Below are 10,168 nucleotides of genomic sequence, written 5' to 3'. Positions count from 1 at the left end.
GCTACATCTCCTGTCCTTTTGATAGATGGTGAGTGATGCCCATCTCAAAGAGGCAGATATTATAGGCAGAAGTCTTCCCTTTGGCTTTGGATAACTTTTCAGCAACTGATTCCTTTGAGGCTCACAAATGAAGGCAGACTTTTTCTTGGCCATGGGATAAGACTCCTTTGTTAGCATTATCCAACAGTTAACTGCCCATTTCCAGGAATAAATTAGAATAACAAGGTAGAGCAAGCCATTTTGTTCATTCCCCATCTTAGTAGGATGTCCTTCAGAAGGGAGATGCACTCTAGTGTGTTTCTATTCCTATCCTAATTTCCCCTTTGTTGTCCATAAGGGAACTAATCGAATCATAAGATGGTTTGGACATGAGAGCTAACCTTCTGGGTCATCCTCTTTATGTAGGATATAATGAGGGTAACTAAAGCTCTAGCTGCTTACATTATAGCCTGTTCATCAGCGAGCTTGAGGTTGCTATGTTATATAGTTCTCGTGATGGAATAAAAAAAAGCATTTATTCTAAGGTACTAGTATCTCCTGTCACATTCAATAAAATCAGTTTGGCTTTTTCAAAGTCCTATGAGGAAGACAACAGGATGAAAATTCATGAGTGCAGACTAAGAGACATTGGCGAGTAAGACCTTCTGTCAGTCATTACTCACAAGATCCTTTTTTTTGTGAGGGAATGAGTAAGCTAGGGTTAGGGAACCTTGCTGTGTGATTTGCCAAGCGTCTCAAAATGTTGACCCTACATGTAATGACCAGTGATGGATGCAAGCTGTATTAATGAGCTTTGCACTGCAGCAAGTTGGGTTATAACAACAATGCAGCTCTGTCTGTGATGGATGTTGACTTTGACCACCAGACCATGACGGATCCTTGCAGAGAAGAAGTGGATCTCGCTAAGAGGAAAACCTTTAGAAAGGCTTCATAGCATAATATCTCTCATGGATTCACATGTGAGCAAGGATGAGTGGGCAGCATCCTCAGAGGTGAACATCCCTGAACAAACACTAAGTAAAAAAGAGTTTTTGACAGGGCCATTGGATGGATAGAAAGGGCCTACTTTGCTTTGGTTGAGACTTCTTCACTGAGGCGAGATCTCTGTTGTGGGCCAAGGAGAGCCACTGGCTTCTTTCTGTTGTTGCTATTAGCAGGGTTTCCACAGCTAATATTAATACTTCTCTAAGGAGACAACTTGTGATGTTGTTGCTGCTGTCACACCCCTAGGTACTATTGTCCTTTGTGTCCTAAAGTTAGGAAATTAAAATGGTGACTTAATTTTTCCTGACATTAAAGGATTTGAGTCCATCATTTTAAGTACTGAGAAACCAAACCCTTGGACACTGCTGTGGCCAGTTGACCATGTTTGCTGATGTTACCCAGCTGTTTGTTATCAAGCTTTACCCTGTTTGTGGGAAGACTCCCTGGGAACAGGGTGAATGGTTGTTGCATTTCAGTGTGCAGCCTGTCTTGGATGCAGCTTGGAAATGCAATATAATCAGAGAACCAGGGGTGATACATTTCTCAAAGCTGCTGAGCTGAAGAGGAGCCGATCCTCTCGGTGTCTGATCTGCATGGGGAGCATGAAACCCAGACAGCCTCTACCTGGGTCTGCAGGGTTCAGATCTCATGTTTTTGGGTTTTTTTTTTTTTTTGAAATGCAAGTGATAAAAAGCAAATTTATTTTCTGGAAAAGCTTTTCTGTCTCAGAAAAAGCTTTATCCTGCAAAGCTTTGGCAGCTTGCCACCCTTACTGACTTCAGGGTACAGGGAGAAACTTGCTTAGTATATTGCAGACCAAAGCTCATCAGGGACTTTTAAAACATTAAGGTGCCTGTGATTCATAGATGTTGCAGCAGTAATTTAATGCACGTTTATTTTGCATGGGGATTTTGTAAATGTAGCTGAATAATAACATTGTTTGACTGTCTTTCTCTTTCTGTTTTAAGCTGCTTAGGATCTTTGATGCAGATTCCCAGGAATACGTGTGTTTAAATTCAAACTTGACCTTGGGAGGGAAAGAACGTGTCTTCTGATCTTGTGTCAAGCCCGTCTGATGACGAATTGGCAGGACCTGCCTTTCTGACATAGATATTTTCACTTAGATCCTTTTTAGTATGTGATAGAAAATGAAATTTTGAGGCCAAATGACCCATCATAATTGGCTAGTCCTTGCTCTCGCTTTGCTAAGCATCAAACTGAAATAGCTCATGTCTTTCTGAGACACTTTATTGGCATCTCATGGGAAAATGGGAGCAAAAGAGTGCAATCAACCTTTGCTACAGCATTGTTCCAAAAAGTGTGGGCAGCAGAGTTGATGCACGGGTCTACCAAGTGTGTGAGCAGAGGGACTGTGGCCACGTTGCCCCATTAGCTGGCAAAGACCTCAGCACAGTCCCTGTTTAAGCGAGAGGGCTGTGACACCGGGGAGGTGAGGCTGCTTTATCTCACTTGCCCTGCGTTAACACCCAAAAGTTACTACAGAGGAGTGGGGAGAACTGAGGAACTTTTCCAAAGAAACTGGGGACCTGTGAGTAGGATTTTTTTTTTTTTAATTGGTTTCCACCTGTCAGACTTGTCAGTGGTGAAACTGGATGTTTGCAAAGAGAAAGAAATCCTTCCCCCTCATCCGCCCCCACACCTCCTCCCTTCCCACTGGCCTGTCTCCAGGCTCCAATGTGACATCTGAGCAAGTTTATTTCAGCATCCGCTGTCAGCAGGAGTGGAGGAGTTTGTGAGATGAGCCATCCCACGGCTCTGGTTCCTAGCGGATATTTTGTGTCTCATCTCTGTTTGGGAATCATTTCCTTTGGATGCTGTTGAGAATCTGTTGTGATTCATGCCCTAGCCTTTAGGCTCGAGTAGCTTCTGAGATGCGCTGGTTCTTTAACAACAGCTTTGCAGGTCTGCCCGGGCAGGGTGAGATGATCAGGATCATCTGTCCATCTTCAGAAAGCCCCGGGTACCATGATATTGGTCTGTGAAGGGTAGTCATCAGCTAGAAAAGAGAACCAGCCAAGGGGCTTACCACAGTAGTGAATACCCACTCTGTGTGTATGTATTTTTTGCTTTTTACCCATTTCATCCAATGACATGGTAATGATTTCAGCCAGCGGCAACAAGAGGAAATGGGAAATCTGATGTAATAACCAAAACCGTTCCTAGCAGTAAAGATCATGAGGCAACATCTGTAGCGCTCAGAGCTCTTGTCCTCTCCTCAGTACTTCAGAAGCAAGTGTGCGCTCATCTCAACTGATGAGCAGGATTACCAAGCACAGGTTCCAAGACAGAGGTCTGAAAGTAAAAAAAAATTCTATCTTTCCTGTCTGTTTTCCTTCATTTAAAGGAATATGCATTCCTTTAATGTAAATCTAGTGCTAAATGAAGTGATTCAGCCCAGGAAGAAAAAGAACATACCGAGATGGATCCACATAGATGACTAAGGCAAAGGAGTTGTTTTCTGAAGACACCCAGCAACTGATAACACCCAGCATTTGTTACTTCCAGCCTTCCCGCAGAGACCCATCTTCACAGCTCCACGTGTTTGAATGTGGCCCCTGAAGCAATGCTGTGTTTCTGGAGGAGGTTGAAGATGACACCATGTGAATCTCAGTGAGTTCAACACTTCATCCTGCAGCAGCTGTGTTAACAGCCATCTCTTTTCACTGCAGGTCTCTCCCTGGTGGAAGGATATAGCAGACAAGTGGGTAACTTTTCATGGCAGGGTAAAATCAAATCAAATCACAGGAGGACACAAGAAAGGAAGAGCTGAGCCTCCCTCTCCCTGAGGGATCATATCTTCAAGGTCATGCAAGCTTGGAGGCTTGCTCAGGCTCCTGGAAAGTTCTTGTGCTTTCTGGACCACAAAAGCATGAAGCACAGGTGGCTGTGGCTGGACGGCAGCTTATGTACAAGGGGACCACCTGGCAGGGGCCGTGTGGGAGTAGTTGGAAACTTAAACAGACTGCTCAAAGAGGAAGGTCCCTGGCACAAGCCCTGCTCCTTCTCATGGGAAGGCACAAATGGAAAACATGTGTGAGTGGAGATTTTGCCATTTGAATGTCAGGGATAATTAGGGGAGAAAGGAAACAATTCTCTTCAGCTGACAATAGAACACAGAGACAGAGGAGTGAACAACCCTGCCACAGCCACGTCATCTAACTGTATTCCAAAGTCCACTCTGCAGATGACTTCCTCACTCCTATGTCTTAATTTACTGGATCTACAATATAGGAAAGACTCAGGTGGTGAAACCAAAATAAAAGAGGACCACAACTTTAGGTTATGGGGAAAGTGATTTTGTAAAACAAAACAAAACAAAACAAAACAAAACAAAACAAAACAAAACAAAAAAAAAAACAACTGGGAAAAAGAAAAGAAATTCCCCTTCTATACAGTTGTCATCACCTGAGAGATGTCTGCTTCCACGAAATGCACAAAATTGCCTGAACTAGTGAGACAGAACGGATCAGTCCAGCTTTGTGCCAACAGACAACTGAGACGACAACATTATTAGTGTTCTCAGGTCAAACCTGTCATGTTGAATCAACAGTTCATAGGCACAAGAAGTACTGTTCCCCCATGTGAATCAGAACTGAGACATCACCTGCACAAATAATTGTATTAGTTTTGAATCAACAATGAAAACAAAGGATAAACAATTATCTACTTAAGTTCTTCATCCTTTTTGGTAACATCATTGTGCAGAGTAATTGAATTACCTTTGTCTTCCCGTTTGTCATGGGGTTTATAAGACACCCTTTCTTCCTTTTCCCCCTCCCCATGCAGTTGTGTGCATGAACACTCAGCAAATAGCCTAATGTGCCGCTGCCTCTGCATCTAAGGATGGGAGCATTGGTTCAAGATGTCTTGGTTGCCAGCTACCTGCATCCTGGGGATGTCAAACTGCAAACTCCTGGTGTGGTTTAAAAGGGATGGTGAGCTTCCAGCCAAGGGGATGGGAGCGGAGAGGAGAAAATATAAGGTTCATGCACCAGGATCCTAGATCACCTCTTGAAGTTTGGCAGGATTGAGATATAGAGATAGACGTGGCCTTTTCTAGTTATTTTTCCATCACTTGGGCTCCACAGACCAGGTTGGCACTCCTGCCTGGCACCTCATCTCCCCACCATCAGACAACTTTAAGCGAGCAAGCAGGGGTGGCCCAGGGACACCGTGGGGATGTGAGCTTGTGCTGCCTTTGGCCACGGACCTCCAACACAGGCAATAACAACTCACGGTTTCCAGTGGTGGAGGTCTGGTTCTGCCTTGGGTACGCTGGTCTAAAACGTGGCTGTTGGCAGCTTAGTCCCCTTTTCTGCAAATAAGATGGTGGTAAATGTAATGTTGGCAAGGTTGGTGCTTGTTTATCAACAGTGCTGAAACCCTTTTGGCCCAGAACATCTGGGCTGCTCCCACTCAGGTGTGCAAACATTAACTTTCAACTTCTCTTTTGCTTATCAGAAATCTCTGATGCATCTTCCCCTGCTTCCTATGACCGCTGTATTCTCTAATACAGCTACTTTTGAGAAGGAGGTTGTGGCACTTCTGAAAGTAAATGGGGTCTGCCTGAGTCAGGTCCTGGATGGGAAACCAGGATTACAGGCTGTTGGAGATGTTAGAGAAGGCAAACTTTTCACCTGAAAAGTGAGCTCCTCTTTCAAAATAATACTTAAAAAGAAGCTGATCTCTGCTTACAGGAGTGCTATGCTTCAGATGAGCTGCAAAGGTGAGATCCATATGTGGCTGCTTATGATCCCCATGATGGGGCTAGAATGCAATATCTCAGTATCTTCACCTAATCCTGGTTGTGCAATCCCAGTTTTGCCTGTCTCAAATTTGCTTTCTATGTATCTATGCAGATTTCATGCATTAACTCTCAGTATACAGCATTGCTCCTACCACACTTCATGATTTATTTGAGATGGAATCCACTTTTCTGCATCAATTTTTCTGGGTACATCTGGTTATGATGAGGTCTCAGTGTTTGACTTTTGAAACACTTGATTTTCGGGTAGCATGGAACAGTTTAAGAGAAAACAAGGACTTTTAGCTATGAATATTTATGGTTAGTATTGAATTGTATTTTAGATTGCAATTAATTATTGCTGGTTGAATAGTAGATATAAGCCAACATTCAATTTAACTGAAATATTTTCTGTTTTGTGCATTGACCAGTGAACAAATTTATCTGAAATCTGTATACTGTGAGTCTCAGTATTTAAATCTTATTAAAGTTACAGTCTTATTAAAGAAAACAAAGCTAGGAATATATCTGTCCACAATGCCAATAAGCCAAAAATATTTCTGCTGACAAACAGTAAAAATGTAGAATCGACTTAAACCATTTTATAGAGTGGATACTTTGATATGAACAGGAACACAAATTATCCTCAGTTTAAACATTCATGAGGTATAACCGCAGCCGCTCAAGTGAAACTTCTGCTTGTTAATCCTAAATAAAAGGAGCTGGTTGGAAAGATGTGAGTATTTGCACTGGAGGTGAAATAAATCAAACCAAACACACACTCATTTTAAGGGTCTGGGGTTGATCTTTTTTTTCCAAATTTAACATTTGAGATGATGAGAGATGACTATGAAAACATGTGTGATTGAAAAGATGGATGTAGGAAGGGGGGGTACTAGTAAAGATGCAGCTTGTCATGCTCTGGAGCTGTATTTGGCAGCAGATAATCCTGCAAGCCTCCCCAGATTTTAATTTTTAGCTCCTTCCTTGCTATCCCACTCTCTTTCTCCCATAAGCCAGGTGAGTGTCCCATTCCTCAGCCTCTGCAGCATCAGCTCAGATCCTCTTTCTCCCCTTATTGCTCTCTTCTCCCACTGACTTTCCAAGTGTCTTGGCAGCTCTCCCTGTAGCTGGGTTTGTACAGATTAGAAACAAAAGAAATGCAATGCTGTTAGGTGGTCCACAGAGCTCCTACCAAACTGAATAGAAGCAAATTTCATGTGAGCAGAAGGGAAAATGTCCTCAGTTGCACTTCGGAATAATTGCTCTAAAAGAGAGTTGGGAACAGTTAAAAAATACAGAACTCTGGCCAAAAAGAGACAGCAATTGTGGGAACAGCTTTTGCTGGGAGACGTGAGCAAACTTAACTCTTTGTTTCTCCACTTTACTGTGATGCTTAGTGAGGGGGATGCTTTACTTGGCAGGTTAATGGGGTTGTACCTGTGCTTTTCCTTCATCCCACTGCATCGAGTGCATTGTCTGACCAGCCCTCTTTTCTCTCCAATTCATTTTGATCGTGGCCCTATTCTGTATTTCTCTATCTGTGCACAATTAAACAACCTCCTGAGAAACTCAATTTTGTGCCTCACAAGAAGTAGGCTCAATTTCAAATAAATATGCAATATCCTCAGCTTTATTGACTGTTGCCCCAGCAAAACACCTTTCCCATCCTATCATCTTATTCAGTATTTCATTTCAGCCCTATAGCTCCTAATTCTCCAGCACACTGGTGCCAGCTGCTGAGGAAGTCTATTGGGTTCATCAAAGTCTTGCTGTGACTCACAGCCCCTTCTTACATAAAGCAGCCTTTTGTGTTGATCAAGACAACCAATCTCCAAACCCTGTGGTGCTTTCTGGAGAGATGAATATAAAAAATAGGCAGACCCTGAGGCCTGGAGGCAATCTGCAAGGAAAATGAATAGCACACGGGGATGAATTGTAGTAAACAAGTGGAAGTGAGATTTTGGTTGAAGAGAAAAGCTTTTGACTGATTTGTGAAGATGTGAAAATCAGACAGGAGTAGATTTTTTTTTTTTTTCTTTTCCGTTTCCCAGTGGTTTTTTGTTATATGCTGATGCTGCTAACACAACTGTCTTCTCTCTGGAAAAAGTCTGCAAAGCCTTTTGATGACATGATGTATATAGAAACACAGAAAGCAAATAGAATTATCATTGTGCACTTATTTCGCCCACGCTTTCTGAAGACGTTCGGAGTCCTTTGTACCTTTTATCCTACATCTTAAGCTGATATCGCACAATCTTCCTCAAAGCTGAGCATTGGAAAGTCAGTAGGTTTTGGGTTGGCATGCATTTCAATGGGAGGCCAAAGGGAGATTTTCTACTTGCAGAAACCTTTTCTGCCTCTATCTCCCTGAACAGTGGTTCATTAATTTTGAATTTGCCTTCCAGACTGATGAGTGGAGCTGAGATAACCCTCCACAATTTCTATTTTAGTGTTTGTCTACAGGTAGTTTTGGCTTTCCTGTTCACCCCAGGTACAAAGCTTCTACTTGCACTTACACTTATTCTTCCTCCAGCTTACTGATGAAATGTTTACCCAGCAGAAGACATCACTTTTCCCCCAGGAATCATATTGTAACAACGTGGCTGATCTCACAGAGATCATATCACCCTAGGGCAAGGGGGAGAGGGATTTCAACCAGTTAGCTATAGTAAGCCAAGGACATTACTCTTCGATGAGGAGCTGGTTTTAATGGTGTATAAATGGAGTGAGACTGGCAGCATGGGAGCATGTATTTTTCTCTGTCTCCCAAAGTCCATGAAAACTTATTAAGATAGAAAGTGAAATCTGCATGGGTGTTTCATGAATGCCAGTGAGCTCCATATGATAAACGGTATATTAAAAAGCACTGAGGCGTGCTGTGATAAACACTCTCCCTCCTTGCTGTTGTAATATATACAATAAGCAAGAGATATCGCCCTGTATTCAATCAAAATCAGGACCAGAGTCTTTGTTCCTTCCAGACACAATCTACGAACTGTGATTTCTGTTTTAATCTGATCAGCGCCTCTGGCATTTAAGATCGGCTGTGGAGCTGTGAACATAATGAACTGCTTCATTTTTCCCCTGCTAAATGATATTTTTAAAAAAAGCCTCAGAAAAGAGAAGCAAACAAAGCTAGACTGGGTCACCTAAAAACACAAACAGGGGGTTTTGCAGAAGCAAACCGATTTATACCAGTTGTACATGTGGGCCTTCATCTAGGCTCACAAATGCCCCACAAATTTGTATTTTCTTCCATTTCAAAATCCTATAGGCTTCTGTTTACATGTCTTGCCAGATCAGCCTCGTCGGGAAGGTTGCTCGCTTCTCTGAGCAAGAAAATTAACCAGTCAGACTGCCATGCTGTGCTGTCATTGGTGACCAGCCTTAAAATCCCTCTACCTTTTGCCTGCCCCAATCCAGATGAAGCCTGGGGGCAGGAGAGGGGTAAGACTCAAGTTCTACATCAGGAAACACCATTGGCTACGTTAGGCATTTCTCTGGGATGGTCACAAAAAAATGTAATTTCATGCTTGTGATGATGGTAAAGAGAAATTAATCTTACCTCGATTGCCAGTCTGAAGGAAGACAAAAAATGATTTATTGCAGTAATGTGGAACTTTGTAAGGGTGCATACTCTAATGTGGGAGCTGTACTAAAAATGCTGTTGACAGTCGTAGCTGCTTTTCAAGTGGACAGAAGAACTAGAACATTGAAAATGTCAGGTGTCACAGATTTCATTATAGTTCTCCATGGCACCACTAAGGTCATTCCCATTTAATGGAGTTTGTTCCTGTTTGGGTATTTTTTAAATTCAGAACACAATGCTTTACCTTCTGCGCTGTATGTTTTCTATACAGAAGCAGACACCAAGGATAACAGCACTGTCAAGAACACTTTGAAAGCTGCCAAGTGCTATGCCAAGGTTGTTGCTGTTTCTGACAACCAGCAAGAAGTTGCTTTTAAATGGTTGAATATTGGCATGTTTTGCTAATATATGTCCTGGAATGGAGGCTTAAAATAGCTCAAGGACTACCTGTTTATGCTGAATGAAGGGAAAGATGAATCAGAGTTGACTGTCGGAAACGCTGGGGTTTGAATCTCTGGTCTACAAGATTTCATTACAGTCTTTGAATCCCTTAAGTTCTCTGTGCATGAAATCTGTATCGTAAAACAAGAGCACCCTAGCAGCGACAAAGGTATGGATGGTGCTAGGTTGTTAGCAGTGTGCCAACACTATTAAATCTTGATAACGGCTGCAATTATATCATCATTATGTTCATGAGATGTTGGGGTGCTGGAGGGTCCACAAGTGTCTGTGTACTGCTTGCAGGTATGGGATGGCAGGAGTGGCCAAGTGTCTGCTCTCTGGCTGAGCCCAGATGGATTATTCCACAGGAAATGTGATTTCAGAAG

This window comes from Tyto alba, unplaced genomic scaffold, assembly GCF_018691265.1.
Source record: "Tyto alba isolate M040663 unplaced genomic scaffold, T.alba_DEE_v4.0 Super-Scaffold_33, whole genome shotgun sequence".
NCBI lineage: Eukaryota > Metazoa > Chordata > Aves > Strigiformes > Tytonidae > Tyto > Tyto alba.
The sequence above is the reverse complement of the archived record's forward strand: the minus strand, read 5'-3'. Positions refer to the sequence as shown.